The 26,338-nt window shown below is 38.9% G+C and overlaps 1 protein-coding gene across 12 annotated transcripts in view; it reads left to right on the forward strand.

Moving 5' to 3' along the window:
- The window catches only part of UMAD1 (UBAP1-MVB12-associated (UMA) domain containing 1), a 177,170-nt gene that overhangs the window by 92,803 nt on the left and 58,029 nt on the right, over positions 1-26,338 (forward strand). The window contains exon 1 of one of the 12 annotated variants that reach the window (XM_070424333.1): positions 7,140-7,234. The exons of the other annotated variants lie outside the window; for them this stretch is intronic. The gene's annotated coding sequence lies outside the window, so the exon portion shown is untranslated. Of the gene's footprint in view, positions 1-7,139; positions 7,235-26,338 lie in introns of those variants that run through there. 12 annotated transcript variants of the gene reach the window in all.

Here is a 26,338-nt window from a genome sequence, read left to right on the forward strand (position 1 = left end):
ATTAAGATTGAATAGAATTTAATTAAAAATGCATTGAATAACATTAATTTTAGAAAACTTAATTTTTAAAATGCTTTTAAGTTGGCACTATCAAAAGAAACTAGAGAGGTATTAAATAAACAAGGGTATGAAACAAGAGTTTGTTTATGTGATCCCAGTATTTAGGAAATAAGAATCCTGAAATTCCCTAGCCAAGTTATATTTTAAAATATGTTTTGAGCACAGGAAAAAGTGTTATAAACAGTACAGTAGGAAAAATAAATATAACTCTCATAAGTACAATGAGGTAGTATTTAAAATTTAAAATATTGAGTGAATCGTGGCTGTTTAATTAAGGTGTCTTTTATTTAATTAAAACCAATGACATTTTTACAGTTATGGGAGAACCAAAGACATTTGGATTTTTAAGTTTAAATACAAATTAGGTTTATAGTTGTCCGTATGGAAAATAACACAGTAATTAATAAATAATAATACAGGAATAAACTTGTATACCACAACTGTAAACCTGCTTTTGCCTCCCCCCTGTATGTTTAGCATTTAAAATTAAAGAAAAAATGTTACTTTTGCTTCTTTTTAAATCACTAACTTTACAATAACTCAATCTAAAAAAAAAGAATGAGTGAAATTGAAACAAGTATACACATTATACAAAAATAAATGCTATTAAAATTATTTTAACTTTTGTTTAAAGCAAATAAAACAATTTAGAGCATATGGGTTGTAGAATAAGTCAACTATTCAGGTTTACTGACTTAATAACATGATGATCTGCAGCTCTTACTAAAGAAATGTATTCTTCTTACTAAGATGAATGTTTTTTCATGGAGGCATATTGCCTAGTTTTCCTTTGCATTTTCCTTAAAATTCTAAAATCAGAAATGAACAGTGTGTCAACCAGCTTTTCAGATGATAGTAAATTGGGAAGCATCTCAAATAGCGAAACAAGAGAAGCATCACCAAGATACCTAAAAAGGTTTTGAAGTATCACAGGAAATACTAAGTGAGATTCAGCCTAAGAAAATGCAAGCTAATACTTCTAAGAGCAAATAATCTGGCATAGATATTCAGCGGGAGAAAATGCTTAGTAATGCTGAAAGGGAGCCAAGGTGGTATCAGACAGCAAAGCCGGGATGGGGTTGCAATGGGATATGGCCGACACAAAGAGCCATTGCCATTTGGGGAGTCATCTTGCAAACCCATTACAATAAAGAAAGGAAGCAGAAACCGCTTGCAAATGGACAGCATTAAGAACACGTTTGTCCTATACCAACCCAAGAACTTCCAGACCAGTAGCCATTGATATTTTGGAAAATAAATATTACAATGCTTAGAACAGGGAAAAATTAACCTAAATTAAAAAAAGATTTAAAAATGAAATGTCTTCTCTTTGGTTTAAGTAATAAAATAAGTTATATGATGGATATACTAGTAAGCAACTTGTGGGAAGGCAGATGTGTTTCGCTTGAACTGAGACCATGGAAGCTTGGGGTGACATGAACACTTGCATAGGCAGTTCTCAGCCTCTAGGCCTGTTGTGCAGATTGTAAAAGAGCAACTGCAAAAAAAAAAAAAAAAAAAAAAAAAGATGGGAGCTGGATAACCTGAGGTGAGTTTGGAGTTCAGGAAGAACCCTGTAGGTGACAGTGCCAGATTTGATTGGAAACAGCTTGCTTTAACAATGAGGTCATATTTCTAACGTTGTCTATACTGGTCAGATTACACTGCCTCATTGTTTACAATCTATGGCTCTGAGTTTATACCCCAGGACCATTCAGATGTCTTTGCCAGGGTACCTGCCCTTTCTCTTTGCACCCTTTTTGATCTTGGCTTCTAGAATTTCTTTGACTGGTTTACATCTTATCTCTGCAACTGACCTTCTGTTTCCTTTGGAAACGCTTCCTTCCCCATATACCTGCTATCCCGTCTTAGCAGTGATCATATTTGTACTGGAGCTGTTACTGCCTGCTACTGAGGACAGGTCCTAGCTCTGATTTTTACCATCGTTAATTTTTTTAAAGGATACGTCAAGTCAGATGTTGTTTTGGCTTCTCACACTTAAATTATTGAAGTGTTATTCCTGGTCATCCCTTTCCAAATCCAACAAATTCACAGCTTTCCACTGATGCCAGTGAGGACAGCATCTCACTGATCAAAAGGCCTGAACTCCTTCCACCCCTCACTCTATCTCGTCTCTAACCTTTTCATCTACTGGTCCCTTTTCTTGCAGTGGCGAAATTCTTGCTCTGGTCTTGAGCCTTTCTCTCAAAATATTCCTTTTGTTTCTTGTATAATACTCCAGAGCTGAAGGATAATAATAGTATTTATTAAATCATACCATTGTCTCAGAAACTACCAGTGACTCAAAAAAACTTCTAAGTTAGATTAAATTTTTATTTTTGATACTTTCTTATTTAAGAATCATACAATAAGGAAATTAGTTATATTAAGAAAAATTTAATATTTATAGCTTAATAAGCCCTAAAAGTTGCCTTTTAAAATTGAGAATCAGTTCAGTTGTTGAATTATCTTTTATTGAATAGCAATCATTTCTTGGGTTTCATCTCTGTGTCAGGGATTGAGCTAGGCCTGCACTGAGGATTATGACTGAGGCATGGTCGCTGGCCTTAAAAAGTTCACATTCTTTTTTTTTTTAATTTTTAAAAAAAGATATTTTATTGTTTTTTTTACAGAGAGGAAGGGAGACGGATAGAGAGTTAGAAACATCGATGAGAGAGAAACATCGATCAGCTGCCTCCTGCACACTCCCTACTGGGGATGTGCCCGCAACCAAGGTACATGCCCTTGACCGGAATCAAACCTGGGACCCTTGAGTCCGCAGGCTGATGCTCTCTCTATTGAGCCAAACTGGTTAGGGCAAAAGTTCACATTCTTGTTAAGGATGATAATTTTGGTGGAGTGACTGAGAAATCATTCATGTTTTAATAAATATTTATTGAGCTTTGGCCCTGTGGTAAGGTCTTGGGATACAGTGCTAAGCAAGACACATGTGACCACTATCCACATGGTTTTCAGTCAGCTGGGGAGACAGACCATTAAACATTTAATAGAAGTCAAGAGGTGCTATGTACTCAGGGGCACTTATCCTAAGAGATGAGTGAGCAGGACCTGTTGGAAGAGAGAAGTTGAGTTGATGTTGGGGGAGAGCACCACAGAGCACAGGGTACTTGTAGGCCCGAAAGGAGGTTGATGTGAATTTACTGTAGATTCAGTTGGAGAAGCATGAGTGTGACTGTTAAGTGGGAAACGTGCTGAAAGGTAGAGGGAAACCTATTTAGCAAACACAGCCTATCTGAAGATTTAGAAATAAAATGCCCTACTCAAAATCCTATATAATAAAAGCCTAATATGCTAAGTGTCTGATCATTCGTTCGGCCAGTCACTATGACGTGCACTGACCACCAGGGGGCAGACGCTCCGACCGGTAGGTTAGCTTGCTGCTGGGGTCCAGCCCATCGGACTGGGCAAGACAAGCGGGACACATCCTAGGGCCCTCCCGAGGTCTCTCCCTGGCCCTAATTGTGCACTGGTGGGGTCCTCGTCCTGGCCTGTGCCCTCTGGCAATCCAGGACCCCTCGGGGATGTCAGAGAGCCGGTTTCAACCTGATTGCCACAGGCCAGGCAGAGGGACCCCACCGGTGCACGAATCCGTGCACCAGGCCTCTAGTTTTAGAAATAATTATCTTCCCCTCATTTAGTATCTTTGGGATATTTTCCGGAATACTTCTTAAATTCTTAACTAAGAAAGTCGTATGTGTGTATAATGCATGTGTATTTTATATATATTACACAGATATTACTTACGTATAAAATGAGTAGAATAGTTCTGTTACAAATTATTTTAATAGTAATAATAATTTTAAACAGAATTAACCTTCTGGTCATTTGCTTGGGAGAGATTCATGTTAGAATCCAACTATGGCAGTTAGAACCCAAAAATAGGACTTTTCTCATTTTAAAACAATTATGATTGTGCCAGGACATCAAATTATACTAGAGTCACCTTGCAATGAGCAGCAAAATTTACTTGTTCTTGTTTTTTTCTTTTTCTTCCAGGGTACATATGTAGTTCAATTCCATCAATTTTTAAAATATTCTTGACTACAAGTCATTGCTTATTGCAGACAAACCCAATGACATACTATTTTTACTTCTATCTGCAGGCCAACAATTTATATTAGGAAGTAAAACTTTTAATGTTTAACATTGAAGTTCATCTGATGAATAAATTGATATTGCCTCAGGTGTCAAACTTTGTGGGGAATAAAACAGGTCCTCATGCAGTTTAGAAAGAGTGCACCAGCTGCGAGTCCAGAAAACACTTGCTGTTACTCACATAATAAAAGAACCTCCAACGCATTATAATTTACACATTCATAACCACTTCTTGTTGAATTTATTCTTCTAAATGATGCAGGTGCTGCTTTGGTTTAAAACATACGACCCTCTTTAGGCAACCTGCAAGAACTTGGAGGTACTTAACTTTCCCCTATATCGTGAGCTGGTTAGTGTTGAGGACAAGCTCAGCACTTCAGTTGAAGCTCAAAGGTGTGATTGTTTGAAAACTTACCTAATATTCCTTCTTTTTCTTTCGTTATTTAAATGTAGATGTAATTTCCTACAGGTGTGTAATTGATCATTTACTTAAGATTTGGACAGTTCATGTATTATTCCATCATATTATTCATTTACTCAAACACACTATATGCTCTTGCCATGTTCTGTCACGCGTCTAGATGTTGGTGATACATTGGTGAACACAACAAAATTCCCTGTCCCCATGGAAACTCAGGGTCCCTTGGAATTTATATTCTGGTGGATTCTATATGGTTTCTTGCCTACTCTGCTTTCACGGGACCTCTGGTCTGGTGACATCTAGGCAACTGTTTCAAGTTCTGTCTTTTAAAATTCTTTGGCCTTAAAAAGATGGCATGAGTTTATCGATTCAGAGATGGCTGTTACTATTACTGTGAACATTCCAGGAAATTAAGCTCTTAACCAGAAGTGTAGGATTGAACAGTTTGCATTGCTAAACGAAGCACCCTTATTTTAGGTTTTAACTCTGAAGTATTAGTGTCTGGAATTATTTCATTAATAAAGCAGCATTTTCATATCTATAGTAATAAAAGGGTAATATGCTCATTAGACTGAACGTTTTCTAGACGTCCTTCCGGACGAAGCTGGAGCCAGAGGGAAGCCAGCCCGGGTCCCAGGTGCCTGCTGGCGGCCAGAGGAGGGAAGCAACCCAGGTCCCAGGTGCTGGAGGGAAGCCGGTGCTGGAGGGAAGCCGGTGCTAGCAGCGGGGGGCAAAGAAGGCCTACCCTTGCACAAATTTTCGTGCATCGGGCCTCTAGTATAATATAATAGGAGGGTAAACAATTTTCCAGGAATCAGCAGCAGCTAATATAGATTCTGCAATAAAGTACTCAGATCATAAAAACAGTAAACCCCACACACAATACTAACATTTTATCCTTAGGTGCCAAGTCCTGTTTTAAGAGTTTTACATGTATTCACTAGTCCAATCCTCAAAATAGTTCTTTGAGGTAGATACTATTATTATACCTCTGTTTTACATAGGAAGACGATCAGACTAAGTAAGTTGCCTAAGGTTACAAAAAAAAAAAAAAAAAAAAAAAAAGACAGTCTGGCTCTCAGCTTCTACGTTCTACTCCCTCTCTACTTAAATATACGCTTTCTTATTTCCCTTCTTGCTTTTTTGTGTTGTAGTCATTTGCGTTCTCTCAGATATGTAAATATTAATTTGTTTAACACACATACTGTATTCTGAATATGCAAGTGAAAATACTGGCTTTTGTATTACAATATTTCTCCTCTTCATATCTATCCTATCTTAGTGAAAACACTTTTTTTTTTTTCATTTTAAGTCTAGCATATAGCAACCTGGAAGCTAATTTGTTTTGGATCTTAGTTGTGTTTTGCTTGCTTATTTGTTGATTAGTATTTTTGTTTGTTTCTTTATACCTAGTTCCCTGCAGATTTATCCAATATAAAAATGAAAATTCAGTAAAACTCATTGCAGACAAAATTTTATTTTTCTGACGCTCCGAGAAACAATGGAAACAGAAAAGCAGCTTTCCTTTCCCCATCATTTAAATGTAGATGTAGCACCGGTTTGCCAACCTCACGTTTGCAGCGGGATTTCCTCATTTTTCACTGCAGTATTTCGCTTGCTTTTCCTCTTTTGGACTTCTCGCTGGAGCAAGTCTTCCTGCCATTCTGACGCCACACCCGGTTCTCTCACAGGTGTGTGCTGTTTGCTTCCTGGTCCACCCTCCTGTCCTGCCCTGACCTTTCTGCTCACTCTCCAAGGTCAGCTGATGGCTCTTCTCTGACAAGGCCTGTGCTCCCCGCTCGGTGTTTTTATCAAACTCATTGAGGACAACTTAGTATGTCTGTTTTTCCTGGTTTCTTTCATGACTAAGTCCATAGCACCTAAAACAGTACCGGGTGCATATTAGGTGTTTCATACTTGTTGAATAAATGAGTACAGCATTCTAGCACTTAAGTATATTGTATTTAATAATTTTATACATGTTTTTCTCCTTCCCCAGATGGTAAGCTTCTCATTTTATTCACTTTATATTTTCCCCAGTGTCTATAGCATATTAGGTGGTTGGTAAATGTTTACTGAATTAATGGAGGAGTGACTCCTTAGTACAGTGGTTCTCTAGTTCTCTTAGTTCATTTGTTACTAATGTTGTGGTCTCACCCCTTAACAAAGAAACAGAATTTTCGGAGGATGAGGCCTAGAAATCAGGATTTTAAAAAGATTCCCTGGTGATTCTAATGTGCAGCCAAGATTGAGAACCACTGCCTTAGTACCTTCACATTTCTGTGGTACTGGCTGGAGGTCATTAAAAGGAGGCAAGAGTGGGTAGTGACTAAAAGGACCAGTGCCTTGTGAATTTCTGAACTCTGAACCAAGAAAGGAGGAGCAGAAACACCAAGACCAGATGTCCCCTTTCATTCATCTGCCCAGAAGTTTAGCTTTGGAACATCTGTAATTTACATATCTGCATTCCAGTCAGAATGAGTCCCAGATAATGTACTCATTTGTTTTCTGGGTTGCATTGTAAGGGAAATAGTTCTAGAGGTAGAAACCCTCGGTGAAAACTCCATGAATTTCCTTCTGTCAATTAGGAAGATTTAAGTGGCATTAACTTCGACAGAAAGCTCAAAAAGGAAAACCGTAAGTGCTCTCCAATGTCTTTTTTTTTTTTTTTTGAAGATGTAGAGAACTTTCTTAAATTTCAAGTTTTATAGTGAATTAGTTATGGAACCAAGGAATGATATATAAGTTCATCGTACATGGTGGGGGTGAAGATATCCACGCTCCCTTCTCTTAACACGTTAAGCGCCAGGTCAGTCACCGGTGACTGACACCATACTTTCCGTTTGGACCTTGTCAGTCTCTGGCCGCCAGCATATCGGTGAAATTGGATATCGCGGGCTAAACGGAAAGGAAGACAAAACAGGCTTGGCGCTTAATGTGTTAACATGCCTTAGAGAGCCTGCCAAACCCACAGGATGGGTTTTTCCTACAGATCGTATGATCCCAGACAAGTTTGAGAGGCATCAAGGAGTAGAATTGACCAGGTTTTGACATGAATGGACATGCAGTTTGAGAGGGAGAAATCCTTGATGACTTCCATGAATTGAGAGACTAAATTGAGAGACAGACAGACAGAGGAGCAAGTTTAATGGAGAAGTTAGAGATCCCTTTCGGAGGCTGTGCGGTGAACTGCTCTCAGGGCATCAGTTGGAGGAGTGGAGCGAGCAGTGGAAGTGTGGGAAGTGTGGTCTATAGCTCGAGAAAATGTCCTTTAGAAATAATCTTGTATTCAAAGACATGTTGGTCTATCCTGAGTTATCGTTTTGGATAAGATCCCCTAGAGGTGGAGTGGGAAGTGAATACAGGCATAGATATGGGATATATGGAGGGATTGGTTCCAGACCCCCATAACTAAGTGAGTGTAGCGATAAAGCAAGTCGTCTTTTTCGAGATGGAGGGTGTGTTGCCTTTGATTTGTAAAGAAAAGAAAAGGCAACACCTGTGAAACACAATAAAGTGAAGGCAATAAAAGGAGGTATGCCTTGTCACCTAGGTGAGTGAGGAGCTAGAATAAGAGAAACCTGTGAAGGAGACTGAGCACAAATGGCCAGAGAGAAAGAAGGCAAGAGAGGTACGTTTGTGTGTGTGATTTTTGTCAAATTATTATTTTTTTAGTTCCTTGAAAAGAAAAATAATTGTATGGCCAGCTTCTAGCAGAAGCTGACAAAACTGTGTAGACCCAGTAACTATCTAAGGCATGCCGTTATTGACGGGGCTCAGTGAAAACTGTCCTCACTTGGTGAGAACTTCCTTTGCCTGAAATTTTATATTGTTAAGGTTTCTGGACAGAATGGGTTTTATGGGTTTGTAGACCAGATAGTTTGGAGAGGTAAAGTACCAGTAGGAGACACTTGAAAAGGCTGGTGACGGGCATGGTTGGGGGTGCAGTCCCGGGGGCGGCCACGGCTATGTTCCATAGAGACCTGTGTGTCGCTCTAGGTGGCATTGATTGCCATCTTATATTAGAGAGGAATCACCGGGAGCTTCATGCCAACAGTTTTGCCACCAAAGTGGAGGTTCGCGTATCTGAACATGTTTTTGTTTTTATCTCCAAGTTGTTTGATCCCATTTAAGTTCCACCGAAACCTTCTGGGCATGAGTCAGAATTGAAAGCTGTTCTAAACTAGAGTATATCCTTATGTTTCCACAAAAAAATCTTCTTGGAGGCAGGGGTAGAAATTTACAGCAGTCAATTCATCCAAAGCCCCTAACGACTTACCTTGGCCTCGCATTCACCGTGGCCCACGGAGGGTGTCCATGAGTGTGGGGAGGAGGTGGTCAGAGTGTTAGCAGCTGTGCAGGAAGGCCCATCGGAGGTGTGAAAAGAAAGGCATAAACCTCCCATTTAGAGATGATTTGTATCCCATCTTGAACAAACAGCTGTCTATTTTTGCCATGTTTCCAATGTGCATGCGATGTTAGTTCAGAGCTCTGTGTCTGTAACATGTAAATTCTACATTTATATAAACAGAGGGGAGGGACGGGAAACATTTTGTAACTGATAAGTGTTTGTTTGATTGAGAACACACTTGGGAGACCTCAACTTTAAACCATAGACACCGTTTGAGGGAGTGAGTCCATGGGGAACGTTTAGAAGTTTCTTAACACAATTCTATCAGTAATTTTAGCTATTACCGGAGTCCAAGTGTTTGAGTTGCAAATGCAGATGTGGGACTAGCCCTAAATTCCACAGTATGGATCCTAACTGAGCTTGAAAGCTCCAGCTCAAGCCATTTGTTGCCGTTTTTGCGAACGCCGCAGCTTTCTCATGAACCCACCTCATGCCTGCCTCTCCACATACGGTTTGCTCTTTACAGCATCCTTTAGTCACAGGCCGTTTGAGCTGTTAAATAGTATCTCGCTCTGAAAGGTAGGCTGATGGCGTTTCTATCTCCTGGTACATCTGGTAAGTTAATGCATACAGTCTGTGCGAGTATCCTGCAGGGACCTGTTTTTACATGCATACGGGGACGTCTATGTAGAAATCAAAGGCCATGAATCAGAAGAACACAACTCTTGTTTCTAGTGCACTGGAGGCTTAAAAAAAAATTGGCTTTCAAAAATTGAAAGTAGTGTGGTTTGTTTTTATTGTGGAACCGATCAGGAGGGACAATTTACAGTCCGCGCCATTCTTCACAGCTGAATGGCGTGGCGGTGCCTGCCTCGTGAAACGGAGCAGCTGCGCCCGTTTGCTCTACGCTCACAAAAACGCTCGCTTTTTCATCAAGAACTTTGGATGGTGGGGTACAGTTTGTTTTCATGATGGAAGTGGTCAGTTGTGCCTTACCAGACAGCTGTAGTGTAATTAAGAAAAACTGTGTGAAAGTGGATTAAATATAACAGAAGCCCTTAAAAGGGGAGGGGGTACCTTAAATTTAGCCTCTTTTCTTTAAATGTTGAAAAGCAGACATATCACTGTAATTCTGGTCTACAAGATTGTGCTATTGAAGAATAGAATTTAGCTCCAGGAAATGGAAATGCTGTACTACAGAATAGCTGTTTGCTTTTATAACAAATGCAAACTAAAAAGTATGGGTTTTAGGATGATTTAGCTTGTGAGAGATCTGCTTTCAAAATAAGGAATTGCACCGTTATATTTATGTTAATTTCAGTGCATTTAAAAAAATTGGTGATCTACTTTGGTAGAAAAAAAATTTTTGAGCCTGCTTTTTTAGACTCACTTTGTATATAATTTGCAACATTAGAAGAATTATCTGCTTTTTAAAACCAGAAACTATGAGAGGTGATAATTAGTTTTTTTTCCTGATAAAGTTTTAAACGAATTAGTGAAATAATAATGAGATAATCTGGCGAAGTGTTGATTTGTTATAGTTAAATGTGGAACATTATGCTGTCAATTGGCTTTGAAAAGCATACACTTATTTTATGCAGCTGACTTTGCAATAAGAATAGAAATGCCTTCATTTGCATTACAGTCTACAGTAGCAAAATAACTGTTACAAGGTCAAAGGGAGCTGAATTTTTTTTTTAAAAAAACACACGATTGTGTTCCCAAGTAACCAAGGTCTGTACCAGACACTCACCCATTAGAAGCTTTTATACTGATTTCCCAAAACACTAAAAACCAAAATTTTCACCCTGGGCAAAATAAAGGTGCCAGGTTCTGTTTGCTTGAAGTTTATTATATATTGGTGATTTTCCAGGGGAGACTCTTAGGCGTGATTTCAGTTGGGGGACTTTGGAAATTTGGCTGAGGGAGGGGTTGGGCAGGGATACGGCTCTAGCCGTCTCCAGTCTTGCAGCCCTTACCCAGGGAATCCCAGGAGGGGGACTCTCCATTGGGTGTTTTCCAGAACCCCAGCTCTCATTTCCCTCACCCTCTGGTGGCTGTTCTCTGATTCCTTGTGTCTTTTCCTCACCAGAAACCCTAAGAAAACACCAAACTTCAGGCTTGAGTTTGTTCATGCCTGCAGCTTGAGCCTTGGTGATCTACCTCTTCAGAGCAAAATTCGGTTTAGGAAGGAGGCAAGTGTGTGGTGGGTTGGAAAGGTAGCGTAGCCATTACGGAACTATTGGGAGCAAGGTTTTAAGCTAAGAATGGAGACGAAGAGCACTGAAGACAGAGAACAGCATGATGTAGTGAGGAAATTACTGGAAAAAAATCCTAAGTACTGAAATTAGAATCGAAAGATCTGGATTCACGTCCCAGCTAGCTGAGCATTTTGGGAAAGCAGTGTTCTCAGCTTCTGTTTCTTCATGTATAAAGTGCAATACCTGTTCTACATACCAAACAGGTTGCAAGGAGGGAGGGAAGGAGAAGAAAGAAGAGAGAGAGGGAGAGAGAAAAAGAAAGGGAGAGGGAGAGGGAAAAAGAGGGAAAGGGAGAGAGAGTTGTCATGCGTGTAGTTATGGAACTACTCAACCCACTTGTGCCTTTCTTTTTGGAACTCTTGACAGCCAAGGAAAGGGAATGAAGCAAATATTAAATTTTATAAACATAAGTTCTTTCTCTATGAGTCCTCTCAGAGCTCCTTGATAATCATTATTTAATCTCTATTTGATCCCCAACCCACCACTTCCTCTGCCACACCAATGCCAAACCCTTTCACCCTGCTCAAGCCCCACCAGCCCCAGGCCCTCCTTCCTAAATCTCAGTAGATCAATTCCTCCTCAGCTTTGCCAGGAAGGTTGAGCAAGGTCCTGAGCTTCCCTGGCCACCAGCTCTAGATGGCTCTGTTTTTATCCAATTTCCTCGTCACTTTCTGTCTCCTCCATGCAAAAGGTAAACTGTGGTCTGGACACAATCTTATCCTATCTCTTCTCAAACCCTGCTTCATCCATTATCTCGTGTCTTTCTTTCCTCCTTTTAATCTCTATCTTGGTCCTTCTCCACAGTCAAGAATCTCTCTTTGAGTTCAGTGTCATATGTGTTTCTTTCATTTTCATTGCTGAAAATTTTAAAAGAGTGATTTAAGCTCTTTCCTTGTTCACCATCCATGCTTTCTTTAGATTAATTTCAATTTGGCTTCTGTCTGTGTTATTGTATTGAAACTGGCCTCATTGTCAAACCCAGTGACCATTACTCTGTTTGCTTCCATTGGTCTCCATGAAGCGTTCCATGTGGACTTGAACAGCTTTAACTTGCCTTTATTTGCAACCATCTCCCTTTTTGGTTCCTGTATGTCAGTACATTCCTTGTTCTCTCCCAACTCTGACATGATTGCTTTTTTCTTTGCTCCAGTCCCTAAGAACAGATGTTCCCTAGGATTCTGGACAAGGCTCACACAGTATACAAACATTAATTCAAGTTGGGTAATAGACTTAACTATAGAGACTAAATCTATAAAACTGGTAAATGAAAACATAGGGGAAATCTTTGTAACCTTAGACAGAGATTTCTCAGATGTAACATAAAAAGCATAATCCATAAAAAGAAAAAAATTGACAAATTGGGCTCCGTCAAAATTAAATTTTCTGCTTTTAGAAAGGCACTGTTAAGAAGATGAAAAAAGCCTCAGATTGGGAGAAAATATTCATAAAACTCATATCCATCCGATAAAGGACTTTCATCCAGAATATAAAGAACTCTCAAAACGCCCCGTATTAACTGACCTAGTAATATAGCTCCGAGGCCCTTTATCTTTCCCAAGGGGGCATTGCAAAAAATCTATCTTTTTGATCTGCTATCAGTATTCCCCTCCATTGGTCCTCACAATTATTGCAGCTTTACTATTACTACATATAATGTCTTACGCAATGTTAGGTTATCTAAACAAGACTGACTTTTTGTACACATGGCAAATGGATGGAGTATGCTCTTCTACGCAGAGCCAACTAATTGGAGTCTACATCTGAAGATATCTCAGAAACTCTACCCGAGATTTTTTTTTAAGTGCTGATAGCAGTTTATAATTATTGAGAGTTTCCTCTGAGGTTAAATTACTTGCCACAAGTCACACAGCCAATGTGTGGTAGGCATGCTACTTGCCACCTGACCTGCTGTCATTGTACTTGACCTGGGCTTTATTTTGGCCTCAAGTTTTTCAAAATGAGAGGTTAAATAGATACACACAGAGAAGAAAATGGACAAGTTCCTTGACACATTAATTTGCAAAAAAAGCTCTATGAAAAACAGCTCCTTTGTGTACATATTGTATTCAGAACCTCCCTGCCCATTTTTCAAGTTGCTTATTTTTATATACACTTACCAGCCTGCAAAAAAGCATTATTGCTCTTGTTCTGTGTATTTCCTGTACCTTTCCCCCTCTACTGACTCTTTTCCATCTGAACTTAAACAGGTTCTAGCTTTTCTTGTAAAACCATCCCCCATTCCTCCCCACACCTTCTAGCCACCACCATTTCTTCTTCAAACCAAGCTTTCCTCAAAAAATTACTCTCTTAGGATACTGTTCTTCTCCTGTTTCCCACTAGCTCATGTTAATTCTCCCAATACCCCCAACTTACACCCCAAACCCTCCTAGCAATTTTATAAGCTATTATTTTATTCACAAAACTGAGACTGTATTTTATTCATAGTTTGTAGCCTGATTTTTTTTTTTACTTTAATATTATGGACTTTTTTTCATATCATTACTTTTGAAGATCTTTTTACTGATGAATAGCATACATACAGTAATAAGTTCAATGACTTTTCATAAAACGCCATTAACATCCAGATCATTAATAGAAATTACATTAACATCTAGAATCTCCTTGCAACCCACTCCCTTCAGTCACTTCACCCAACTCCCCAAACCTATCCTGACTTCTAACAGCATAGATTGTTTTATGTGTGTGACATGTATGTAAATGGATCACATAGTGTGTATATTTTGGGTCTTGCTCTTTGACTAAAAATATTGTTTATGAGATTCATTGATATTGTGTGCGGTTATAGTTCATTATTCTCCTTGTTATATAATATTTTGTTGTGTGAATATACATTATTAGGTTTTAAACATAATGTTATTGGCTGTATATTATTCCATTATATGGATATACTCTGATTAATTTATAATTTCTATTATTTTTGTCAGGTTTACACTATTAGAAACAACCCTACATCTTTGTATAAATACTTAAAATAATTTCTGACTACTCCTTAGAATAAATTCTAAAAGTGCATTTGCTGGCCAAAAAGATACAAACTCTAGCTCTGGCTGGTTTGTTCAGTGGTTAGAGTGATGACCTGTGGACCAAAGGGTCGCAGGTTCAATTCCTGATCAAAGGCATGTACCTCGGTTGCAGGTTCCTCAGCCCTAGTAGGGGCCCTTGAGGGAGGCAAACAATGGATGTGTCTCTCTCATGTCAATGTTTCTCTCTCTCCCCCAATCCCACTCCCTTCCACTTCCTCTAGAAATCAATGAAAAAATATCCTTGGGTGAGGATTAAAAAAATAAAAGAAAAATATAAACTCAAACTCTTTAGAACCTCTTGATACATATTGCCAAATTGCTTTCTAGAAACATTTTACCAGTTTTCTTCCTAACACAATACCTGACACACAGGTATTTAATAAATTTTTTTTACTTATACTGAATGTATTAAGTCATATCCTAGGACCCATTTCTGAGTTTTTTGGTCATATTTCTTTTTTCTAGTTGACTATTATTTTATTAACTTAAATTTTTGAAAATTTAGTAGTGTATAGGGCACAAATTTCCCTCTTTACTCTTTTTTAAAAGTTAATGATTGTTCTTGCTTATTAAATTTATACCACTAGAACTTTAAATATGTTGCTGAATTCAGAAAAAAAAATGTTATTGGAATTACCTTACTGGTATTTTTATATATTATGTGGGAAGAATTGACATATTTATATGTACATAAACCTATCCAGGAATAATTTTTCATTTATTCAAGTATTTTTATTAAATGCCCCTCAATAAAGCTTTATATGTTTATTCACATAGGACCTGGTTTTTTAAAAAATATTTCCAAATATTTTATACTTTGTGGCTATTGGGAATTAGATAATTTTCTTCCGTTATATTTTATAATGAGTTAGTTGAAAGTTATTGAATTTTATTATTAATCTTATATTCGTACTCCTTACTGAACTTTTATGAATGCTAACAGTTTTTAGTTTGGGTTAGGGACCATTAATGCTTTGGCGCTTGGGATCATTTAGTTCCTAGATTCATAAAGAGAGAAATTGGTATCTGAAATAAAGACAGAAAAACAGTAACCTGCAAAACTATTTAAAAAATGTAGAATTCTGATCATTTGCAAAACTCCATTTTTCCCCATGCTTCTCTGTTTCTTTTTAGGAATATGGTACTTTGGGAAGAATTTTTTTTTTAATGCTAAAAGAAAATAAACTCCAAAATAAATAAGGAAAAAATGAAATCTTTCACTTTCGTTTTCAGGTCCCCCCTCCCCCCCCTTATATTCTCATTTCTTCTGGATATTTTTCATGGTTCTCTACTTATGCCATTTATTTATCTGAAACCTTTATATGTGTGTGAGATACACATGTTTGTGTCATATGTTGTCTTATGTGTCACCAGAGGTAAGAAAATATGTCTAGGTCATGGATATATATGCTATTGCAAATATAATAAAAGCAAACTTTTTCTTAGTTACTTTAATTTTTTTAAACTTTTAAATTTGTTTTAACTTTTATTCATTTTTAAATTGTAAGTTTTATGCTTAATCTTAAGAATAGTTTTAAGTACCTAGAAACTTGAGCCACAAATGTAATCAGAATAATACTTTAATCCTACTTAATACATATTATTGACCTTCTGTGCCTACATCAGCAACAAACAATAGCAGAATGTCTGGTGCATAATCTCTTGTGTAGATACACATAACTCATTGGACAAGCCTGATCTAGAAATGAACTATCCTGTTTTGAGGTGGTAGTTAGGCCAAAGAGACTATCTAGGGTTTTGTTTAATCCTTGTAAGAGACAGGCTGGTTGCACTGTCTTGTCTAATTTGTAAAATGAAACTAGGTCAGATCAATTACAGATAGTTGTAATTTGCTTTAAGTGGTCTGTAAGCCAAGGCTGGTGTTACTAAAATACATTTTTCCTCTGTCAAAATAAAAACAAATCGCTATCTCTATAATGACAGTAGAGTTGGAATATAAGAAGTTAAGAATCCTATCTTTTGTAGACTAGAAATTCTTTTAATAAGGTGGTTGCTGTAGGTGTGTGTCTGTGGGTGTTTGTTAAGCTTTGGGGCTGGGAGGTGAGAGTGAGAATGAACAATGAGGACACTGTGTTCCAGATCTCACATATAAAATGGGTTTGCAAGCAGGGATGGAGGACAGCAGGCAAGATAAGCTCAAAATTTGCTTTCCTGTTTGAACTACCAAGAGTTTTAGTTTAAAAAAAAAATCAACTGTTGGAAATTGTAGAGGTAAAGTGACATGCTTTCATTCAAAAGATGTAAAACTGGTTCCAGTTCCTTAAGAGAAAATATAAATGAAACATCAGAGGCAGCAATAATTACACCAATGGCATGCCTAAAAACCAAAAACAAAACTGCTTCAACAGGCACCCTGTTGCACGTGGTATTCAGTTTGTTTTGCCCGGCGTCATAAAACGTTTAGTGTATTTCTGGTTAAGTGAAAACAAAACCAGAAATAGACATTGTCTACTCAAATTCAGTACATTCACAAAAAGGGAGCACATTAAGAAGATATTTAAGACGATAAATGGATCCAGTTTGCCTATGACAATATGCCATTCTGAAGCTGCATATTGTTCATGGAGAGAATGTAGAGTGAACTGTTTCCTTTTATAATTATTTTAGAAAGAACATGGGTCTTGAACCCAAACACTTTAGTTTGAATACTGGCCCGACCACTCAGACATTTTGTGATGCTGGGAACTTTAAAATCTCTTTTTCATTATTTTCTTTACCTGTTAAATAAACAAAATTATTTCTCCTTCATGAAGTTGTTGTAAAGAGATTGTCTCTTTTCATGAATTGTCACAATTTCATTGAAAAGTAGGAAAAATTTTCTTAAAATCTTTTGAGGAAAAGTGCTATATAAGAAAATAGGACCAGCCTGATCACACATTACTGTCTTCCTCCGAATGTGTCTTTAAATTAGTCTCTGCCCCTCCTTCCCTGATTATCGAACTGTGTTGGAGTTTCTGTTGCCCGTGAAACGTCCCTGGGGAACTGTGTGCTACTTTCTGGTATAGGCATTTATATGTGAAAATAGCCAGAGGTGAAAAGTGAAGGGTTAGTTTTGTTTGGTGGGTGAGTTAAAGGATCCACCGAGATCTCTACCCCTACCTCTGTCTCTATCTTTATATCATATCTATATATTCCAATCATCCTAACTATTTCTCTCCTATTTTCTGTTTATTTTTAAATAATTTGAAACTTACAGAAAAGTTACAAAAATAATACAGAGAGCTTTTTGTTTTACCATTTGAGAATAAATTAGCAATACGACGTGTCACTACTTTTGAATACTTTAGTGTGTATTTCCTAAATAGGGCTAGCTCCTGTATCAGTCATCAAAATCAGGAAATTAACCATCCCAGCCAGAGACCCCTATTTATGTTTTTTCCAAATGATGTACTTTATAGCAAAAAGATCCAGGTCAGAATCACATGTTGCATTTAGTTGTTATGTCTCTTTAATCTCCTTCAATCTGGACTAGTTCCTCAGTCTTCCCTTAACTTTCAGTATCTAGATACTTTTGAATATTACAGGCCAGTTATTTTGTATCCCTCATTTCCTCAAAATTAGATTTAGGTTATACATTTTTGTTAGGAATATCATAGGAGTGATGTGTTTGCATTGCATCTAATTATTGGCTAGTGCACACTTCCTATTTGTTATATTACTGGAGATGTTAACCACAATCACCTACTTAAGGTCCTATCAGATTTTGCTATTGTAAAATTATTCATCCTCTCTTTTTAATCAGTATTGGGGAGGTAGCTTTGAAACTATGTAATATTCTGTTCCTTATCAATCTCCTCCCATTCACTAGTTTCAGCACATCTATGCTTCTTGGCTGAATTAACTATGATAGGTGCCAAATGGTAATTTTTCTAATTCCTTCTCCATTCATCAGTTGGCATTCCACTGCAAGGAAAAGCTCCCTCTTATTTATTTATTTATGTATTTATGTATTTATTTATTTATTATTTTCTTTATATCAGTATGGGTACATGGATTTTAAAAATTATTTTATTTATGGATATTTTTAATGGATTATAATCTGTTACTAGAATTACTTTGATGCTTTACATGTCCCATTTTGGCCAGTGGGAGTCCCTTCAAATTGTCCTCCTCATTCTTGGAGCACTTCCTGGCACAATGAGATGTTCCAGGCCCACCTTTACCCTGCTTGTATTTCAGTAGCCTGAATCAGACCATGTGGCCACAGCCTCCCCAAATCCTCCTCTCCTCGCTTGGGCTCCAAAATCCTATTACTGCTTACTTCCTAGGACTCAAGAAAGAGAGGCAAGGAGGAAGAAAGACCAGATAGATAGATAGGCAGGCAGACTGACTTAAAAAAAAAGTTCTGCCCATAAAAATTGGGAAATAAACAGACTAGCTCTCCAGTGTTACAGGGAAACAGGTAATCGGATAATCAGAAATGATGAATAAGCCCCAAATAACTTATTTTAATTTTGGAATGTGTCTTAGTCCAATTCGGGCAGCTTATAAACAACAGAAGTTTTTCACAGTTCTGGGGGCTAGGAAGTCTCAGCTCAAGATCCCAGCACAGTCACTTTCTGGTGAGAGTCCTCTTCCTGGCTCATGCCTTCTTGCCAAGTCCTCACATCTAGGGAGCTCTGTGGGTCTCTTTATAAGGGCACTAATCCCATTCATGAGGGCTCCACCCTCAAGACCTAATTACCTCCCAAATGCCCCACCTCCTGATACGTCATTTTAGGGAGTCAGGGTTTCAACATAGGAATTTTGAGGGGATACAGACCATAGTGGGATGTTTTTGTTTTCTACTGATATTTCAATATGGGTGTGTTTCCTGCTTTTGTGAACTAGGGCCTAAACCAACCTAAGTCCTGCTTTTTATCTCTTATGCCAATACACTATTTCACAGTCTGAGAAACTTCTTATTAAGCACACTATTTGCTATAATCTTAGAATCAGGCTTAACAAGGAACCATACCTATTCGGTATGCTTCTCTTCCTGACTTGTCTGTCTGCAGATCGGTTGGCACTGTGCAGAGAAGGAAGCATTCAGTATTCTCCTCCTCAGGAAGCCTTGTTGGAAGACCCGCTTTCTGCTCGTTCCTTAGATGGAGAGCCTCTCCCAGCTGCCACCGGGCTGTGGTTTCCAGGGCTCTGCTCTCACCGGGGCTGGTGTGCTTTCTCCTAGGGGTGGGGGTGGGGGTGGGGGGAGAGGGTTTGAGAGCCACAGGAGGGAGGTTTGCTTTATTAAGTCTAGAGGTGGTTACAGTGGGCAACTGGGAGGAGAGAAGGAATTGGATTGAGCAAGTTGATTTGAATGAAGCAGCTTCTCTTAAGACAACTTTGCATAACAGCTGGTCGGTTAGTATGTTTGTCTGTACCATCTTAGCCCTTTAAGCTTAAAAAAAAAAAGTTATTTGAGATTGGAACTTTTTTATGTGTCGCCATTAGGCACATGTCCAGGTGCATTCTAATTTTGCTGAACCCGTCCCTATATGAGTTTGACTGTTTTAGGAACCTCATGTAATAGAATCATACAGTATTTGTCTTCTTGTGACTGACTTATTTTACTTGGTATAATGCCTTCAAGGTTCATCCATATTGTAGCATATGTCACAATTTCCTTTTATAGCTGAATAATATTCCATTGTATGGACGTACCACAGTTTTGTTTATCCATTCATCTGTTGATGGACACTTAGATTGCTTCCACCTTTTGGCTCTTGTGAATAATGCTGCTATGAACATGGGTGTACAGATATTTCTTCAAGACTCTGCTTTCAGTTCTTGGGAACTTACCTTATTGAGCCTCAACCTTAGCACAGAGATATGTCCTCTGTAAATAGGTTTTTATACAAGTGTGAGGGAGGGAGAGACTGGGGGAGGGCACCATCATTTCAAAAATTAGGTGGTGATCTGCCAGTTTTGTAAGGGTATCTCAGTGAGTCAGCTTCAGTGTTTTCCAAAGTATTGTCCGTGAACCCCTGCCTTAGGGCCTCCTGGAACGCTTGCTAAAGTTTTAGGTTCTTAGGCTCTTCACCGAACTTCACAAGTTTGCATCTCCTGTGAGACTCAGGAACTTGCACCCCAGGTGATTCTGACACACGAGGAAATGTGAGGTTCACTGTCCCACGGGCCAGGGGACCTCAGAATGTTCCTGTTTGTGCACGCGAAGGCCCTACTCTCTGCTGCTTCCAGCCCCTGGTCCCTCTGGGACACATTCATCCCAGCCCATGACTCACTTTCTTTTCCACTCTGTCTGTATATTGTAGCCCAACTAAAAATTCTATACATTTAGCAAAGGATGGCCCGGCTGAGTTTGCAACGCTAACTCAGGCCCTTTTTGAGTCCTTCCTCGGGATGCTAATTGGTGATTCTCTGTAGCTGCCTGCCTGCTTCTCTAGCCAGTGGGCCCGTGAAGAGGTTAGGACTTCCTCCCTCTTGCCTTGTGGTGTGTAGGCGTACCTGAGTTATTAAAGGGACCAAGTCTCTTCTCTTATATGAACATTTTAGATATGACATAGTATGTTGTAACCCTCAGGAAAGTATTTCACACATTTATACTGTATAACTGAATGACAGGTGTGACGTCTTCAATAAAACCAACCAGATTCTTTTGTGTTTTGAAATCAAACTGTCTTCATCTAGTTATCACATCATACCACCTCATATCTACCACGTGTGGCTTTGCTTCTAATTGTGATCTGTGATTGGCAAATGATTCACTTTTTTAATATCAACTTTTCTTCAAATAATGATGCATTTCAGAAATATTCTCTTCGTACCTTTGTGTAAGTTAACATTTTGACTTCTGTCAAAAGTAATGATACTGGCTAGTGATATACTTTTTTTTTTTTTTTTAATGAAAGGAGTTGGGGCAAAAAAACAACAAAAAACTCTTAATAAGGAAACTTATTTTTGTTATGGTTAGTCACCTTTTTCACAGCATGCTCAATTCAACTTTCTGTGCCTTCCCTGATTTTGTACTCCTATAATTTAAAAAATATATATATTTATATTGATTTCAGAGAGGAAGGGAGAGGGAGAATGATCAGTGATGAGAATCATTGATTGGCCGCCTCCCGCACACCCCCTACTGGGGATCGAGCCCACAACCTGGGTATGTGTCCTTGACTGTACTCAAACCTGGAATCCTTCAGTCCACAGGTCAACGCTCTTTCCACTGAGCCAAACCAGCTAGGGCTGTACCCCCACAATTTTTTCTTTTTGGTTCATTTTTATATCCAATTCTTGTGGTTTCCATTTGCTTGTTTGGAATCTTTCTAGAATGTCAATGCTGAGAGGGCAGAGATGATATCACTCTAGTTCACATGGTGCCCAGGATGATGTATGGCACATTGTATGTGTGTGTCTAATTTTTATTGAATGAATGAAATTTAACTTGAAGCTTGGTAATATATTTAACTTGGTAATATAGTTCATATACCGCTTTTATTGGTTCTACTAGAAATGTTCTCTGCAGTTTTCTGTATCAACCTGTAAACTACATTTCAAGAGATTGAGAAGCTTACCTACCTAATATCTCTGGTTGGACCTATTGATGCTACAGGTTGAGATACACATTTGATTTCATGGGGTCACTTATTTCTCTATGTTGAAAACTGACCGAGCAGAACTCCTGGCATCAAACAGTAATTTCACAAGTTTATTCTATTGGTTGGAAAGGAAACTGAACACTCCTGAGTGTGACTGACTTGATCCCGTGTATCTCCAGCCTAGGTCTGCATTATTGGTGATGAGTCAATGCCATCTTTGCCCACAACTGGCAGCATGTTCGAACCTTTTTGCAGAATACCAGATAACCGGGTAGCGCGAGCCTATCTCCCACCTCTTTACAAATTCAGGCTTCAAGCTGTGTGCACTGAAAATCCTCTCTGTGTCAGTCCTGTTTGTTTTCGGCAGAGCCCATGGAATCTGTTGTCCGTGGACTGCTCAGAGTGGCCCTTGGCAGAGATTTCTTTCAGCAGCATTTTTGGATCCAGGGTCAGGAATGGTCAGCCCAACTTACTCTCACAGTATATAAATTTACTCTGATTTAGGAAACATTAACACAAAAGCTTTGAAGCCAGATTTGTACAGCATGATCCAATATTGTGCAAATGTGCATGTGCAAAATGAATTTGGCCTTGGTGTTTCTAGTCTTCTAGCCTAAAAGTAAGAATGTCTAAGCTTAACTGTTTAACATAGTGTTAAATGCTTAAATGATGTTTTTGCATTGCTTTAAGATCTTCCAGGAAAATTATTACCCATAACTACAAAGCAACAAGACTCAGACCTAAAGAAATCTGTGGAATCCCAGGACAAGTTAATTAAGAACAGGCCAATAGGACTATAAGTGGGTCTGACCTCAGTTGGATTTGCTGGAATTCTTACTTTCCTGAGTAAAATGCCCTTAAGAATTCCCTGTGACCGTAAGATTTTAAGGTTTAGCTCTATGATTAGCAAGCAAGGTTTAGCTCTGATTTCAATAGCATTCATAAAGTTAAAATCTTAACATGATGCCTAAAAATTGAATATAAATATGTATTAAATTTAAAATTTACACTAATATTTCATAAAGTAGATTTCCTATTCTATTGAAACCTTAATTTAAAATTTTCTTCATAATTTAACCATTTATAATTATTTTATAAGCTCTTAGTGAGTGTATATGTAGAATTATCTTTCTTATTGCCCACCCCTCTCCCACACAGTCAAATCAACAGATGTTTATGGAGTATTCACTTTATTATCAGAATGATGCCAATGTATTAGTTGTATTGCATCCTTAGTAATTTTGGGTGTAACAGTTTTGGTATGCCAATTGAATGTGTTCTTGGTGCCATTATAATTTTCTTCTTGCTAATTCCCAGTCACCCTTTTCTTATGTTTGTTTGCTAAATAGAGTATTCCTTCCTCTATGGCTTGGCTATTCCCTCCTGGCTCATTTTTTTGAGGGAGTTATAACAATTGTCATCAGAATCCTGACCTCACAGCAGCAGGCTCCTGAGAAGGGCATGTCTTCAGCAGTTAGTACTTTTGTCTTTTCTTTATTTCAACTTTTTAAAAAATATATATATATTTTATTGATTTTTTAACAGAGAGGAAGGGAGAGAGATAGAGAGTTAGAAACATCGATGAGAGAGAAACATCTACCAGCTGCCTCCTGCACACCTCCTACTGGGGATGGAGCCCGCAACCTGGGCATGTGCCCTGGCCAGGAATCGAACCCTGACTTCTTGGTTCAGAGGTGGACGCTCAACCACTGAGCCATGCTGGCCGGGCTCAAGTTTTGATAAGTAATGGGAAGCCGCATATTATCTAATTATTTGGCATTGTCAGCAAACTTGGATTCTAATACCTAAGTTTGCCATTCTTAAATAGATATAGGAAAGCCAGCTCACACCACTGCCCTGAAGACTAAGTGAGAGGACCGTGAAGGCCTCTCCAGCACCTCTCCTCTGCTGAAGCTAATGGCCACAGCCACATGACAAAGGCTGAACAGCAGTTGACACCAAGACAAAGCTTTATCTTGCCCCAACTCCTCTCCCTTCTCTGCAATTAGGGTTTAACATGTTTTCTCATTTAATCTTTGTAACCTCAGTATGTATCATGAGTCCCATTTTTCAGATGAGGAAAGTGAAGCTCTGAGAAGTTAAGTAACTTGCACAAGGTCATGGATTTGGTAAAGGATTTGGGTCGAGATCTGTCAGATTCCAAGCCATTCTTTTGCCACAGTGCCAGGCTGCCTGGTGTAATGAGTGTGTGACTGAAAAATGAAAAGGAGTTAATGGAGTGGCCATGCCACTGTTCTTTCCACTACTTCACTGGGTGAATGACTAATAAGCAAACCCTCCCAGAGGGTATTTGCATTTTAAAAGAGGAGCTCATTAACCCTAATGAATCTCTAATTGGTGGAATTTGTGGAGGAGATATTTCTGAGCACTGGAGTTTTCTCTTGTCTTCAAGGTGTTTGGCTATCCTTTTCCTTGCTGTAGATGATCAACTATTCTGGCATCAGAAGTATGTAGTAGAATGCAGTCACATAATGTTAGTCTGCCCCAAATGCAACTGAATGGATGAACAGGGCGTTGTGAAAAGAATCATCTAAAGGAAAGTGAGTGTGGGTTAGTATTGTGTAAAACGAATGTTCAAAAGCTAAGTAACAAATTTGGCCATGTGGAGGGTTTTCTGAAGGGTCAGGTAAAAATATCTATCTATATATAAAAGCCTAAGCGACCATTAAGCCCTGACGTCTGGACAGTAGCTATGATGTGCACTGACCACCAGGGGGCAGACGCACAATGCAGGAGCTGCCCCCTGGTGGTTAGTGTGCTCCCCAACCTCCCGTGATCCCTCTTTCCCCCCTCCCCCCCTCCGCCCTCCAGTCAGCCGTCCAGATTGGTCCTGATTGGCCTGATCACAATCCAGGCCGAGGAACCCCACCCATGCATGAATTCATGCACCGGGCCTCTAGTATGTCATAATCAATTTTAACTTTGGAAATGTTATATCACCATCATCCATGGTGTGTTCATAGACCTCTGCAATATGTTTAATAGGTATTCAGTGAATATAATGGCTCCACAGTCATTGTGAAAAAAATCAAACTTCTTTACTAAACAATTTCTCAGAGCCTTTAATATGTTAAAGTAAATTGGAAAACAGCTAAAAGGGAACACATTCTACAGGTATTCCTCATACTTTTGACCATAGAAATATTTTTTCCAGGTGAACCCCTTGAAACTTGTGTTTTGTAGACTATATCGAGTTCTAGGTAATTTTTCTCTAATCAAGAAAAGAAAGAAAAGGTTTTCTGTATTCACATCTTTTCATCGTGGGCAGGCCCAACCCTGTCCACACCAGTCCATTCCTAGTCCTGTTGGGCTCTAGGATGTTCCAGTATTACCATGCCTCTTTCCCAGATAAGATATGGCCACTTTCAGAAGAAAAGAAAAACCCCCCACACATACAAAAAACCACATTCTCATTTTTATTGCCAATAAAGCTGGTGTTGAAGCACGTGGCTTCTAAAAGGAGCAAATAGATTTCCTAATCTGAAACTCAGAATTAGATTGAGCTCCATCCAGTTGCAGGGTATGCTGGGCCGGGGCACGCTTCCCACGTGAGAGGAAGTCCCTGTGGAAGGTCAGAGCAGAGGGAGCCATGTGTTCTCTGTGGTCCTCCCATTCTCAAGACAAGGGGAAAAGGGAGGGGCAGAACCACACAGCCAAGTCCTCCCAAATCACCAACCCCAGAACTGGAGTAAAGGGAGGCCTGGTGCCAAACCCCCCCTCACTACCAAGGCCCCCACCCAAACAAGTTTGTTCTAGGTGACCCAAATAGGCATGTGGGTTCCCTTCTCATCACTGGGGATTTCTCTCTTTTCCATCTTCCCTTTCCCTAAGTGCTCACTCTTCACCGCCATCTCTCTTCTCAACTCAATTCACCCAGTAGAAGGGATCATGATGAGAGTCTAATGACTGTCCCTTCCTCATCTCCTTATAGAATTCAAACACAATTCAGCCTTTTATCTGAAAAGGTAGAGTACATATATTCTCTAATACGGGATCAGGAAATTACAGCCTGGCAGTGGTCTTTGTAAATACAATTCTATTGGGACACAGCCTCCCTCATTGGTTTATATATTGTCTGTGGCTGCTCTCAGCTACAATGGTAGAGTCAAAAAGTTGCAGCCAAGAAAGTGTGCCCATAAACCTAAAATGTTTTCTCTCCAGCTATTTACAGAAAACAGTAGCCAACCCCTAATCTAAAATATAGATGAATTTCACTTCAGTTCTTTAAGTCCTGAAAGAGCTTCATTAGTATGTATAAGTAGCCTCTATCATTTACTCTAAATAAAAACTATATTTTAAACCAAGAAAATGGCACCCTGAAGTATAAGAGGGATTTTGCCTCTTAGGAAATTTTCTCGCCTTACAAACTTCTAGAAAAGTATCCAGGGGACTGTGTTTGCTCTGAAGGACTGGAAGAAGGACAGCGGCTTGCCCTAGTTAGAAGTATTTACAATCATCATTGGAAAGGGATGAGGACAGATAATCTGTGGGGCCTGCGGCAGAACAAA

This window comes from Myotis yumanensis, unplaced genomic scaffold (assembly GCF_028538775.1).
Source record: "Myotis yumanensis isolate MYYU_CA2020_CCGP unplaced genomic scaffold, mMyoYum1.0.hap1 SCAF_9, whole genome shotgun sequence".
In the NCBI taxonomy this organism is placed as follows: domain Eukaryota; kingdom Metazoa; phylum Chordata; class Mammalia; order Chiroptera; family Vespertilionidae; genus Myotis; species Myotis yumanensis.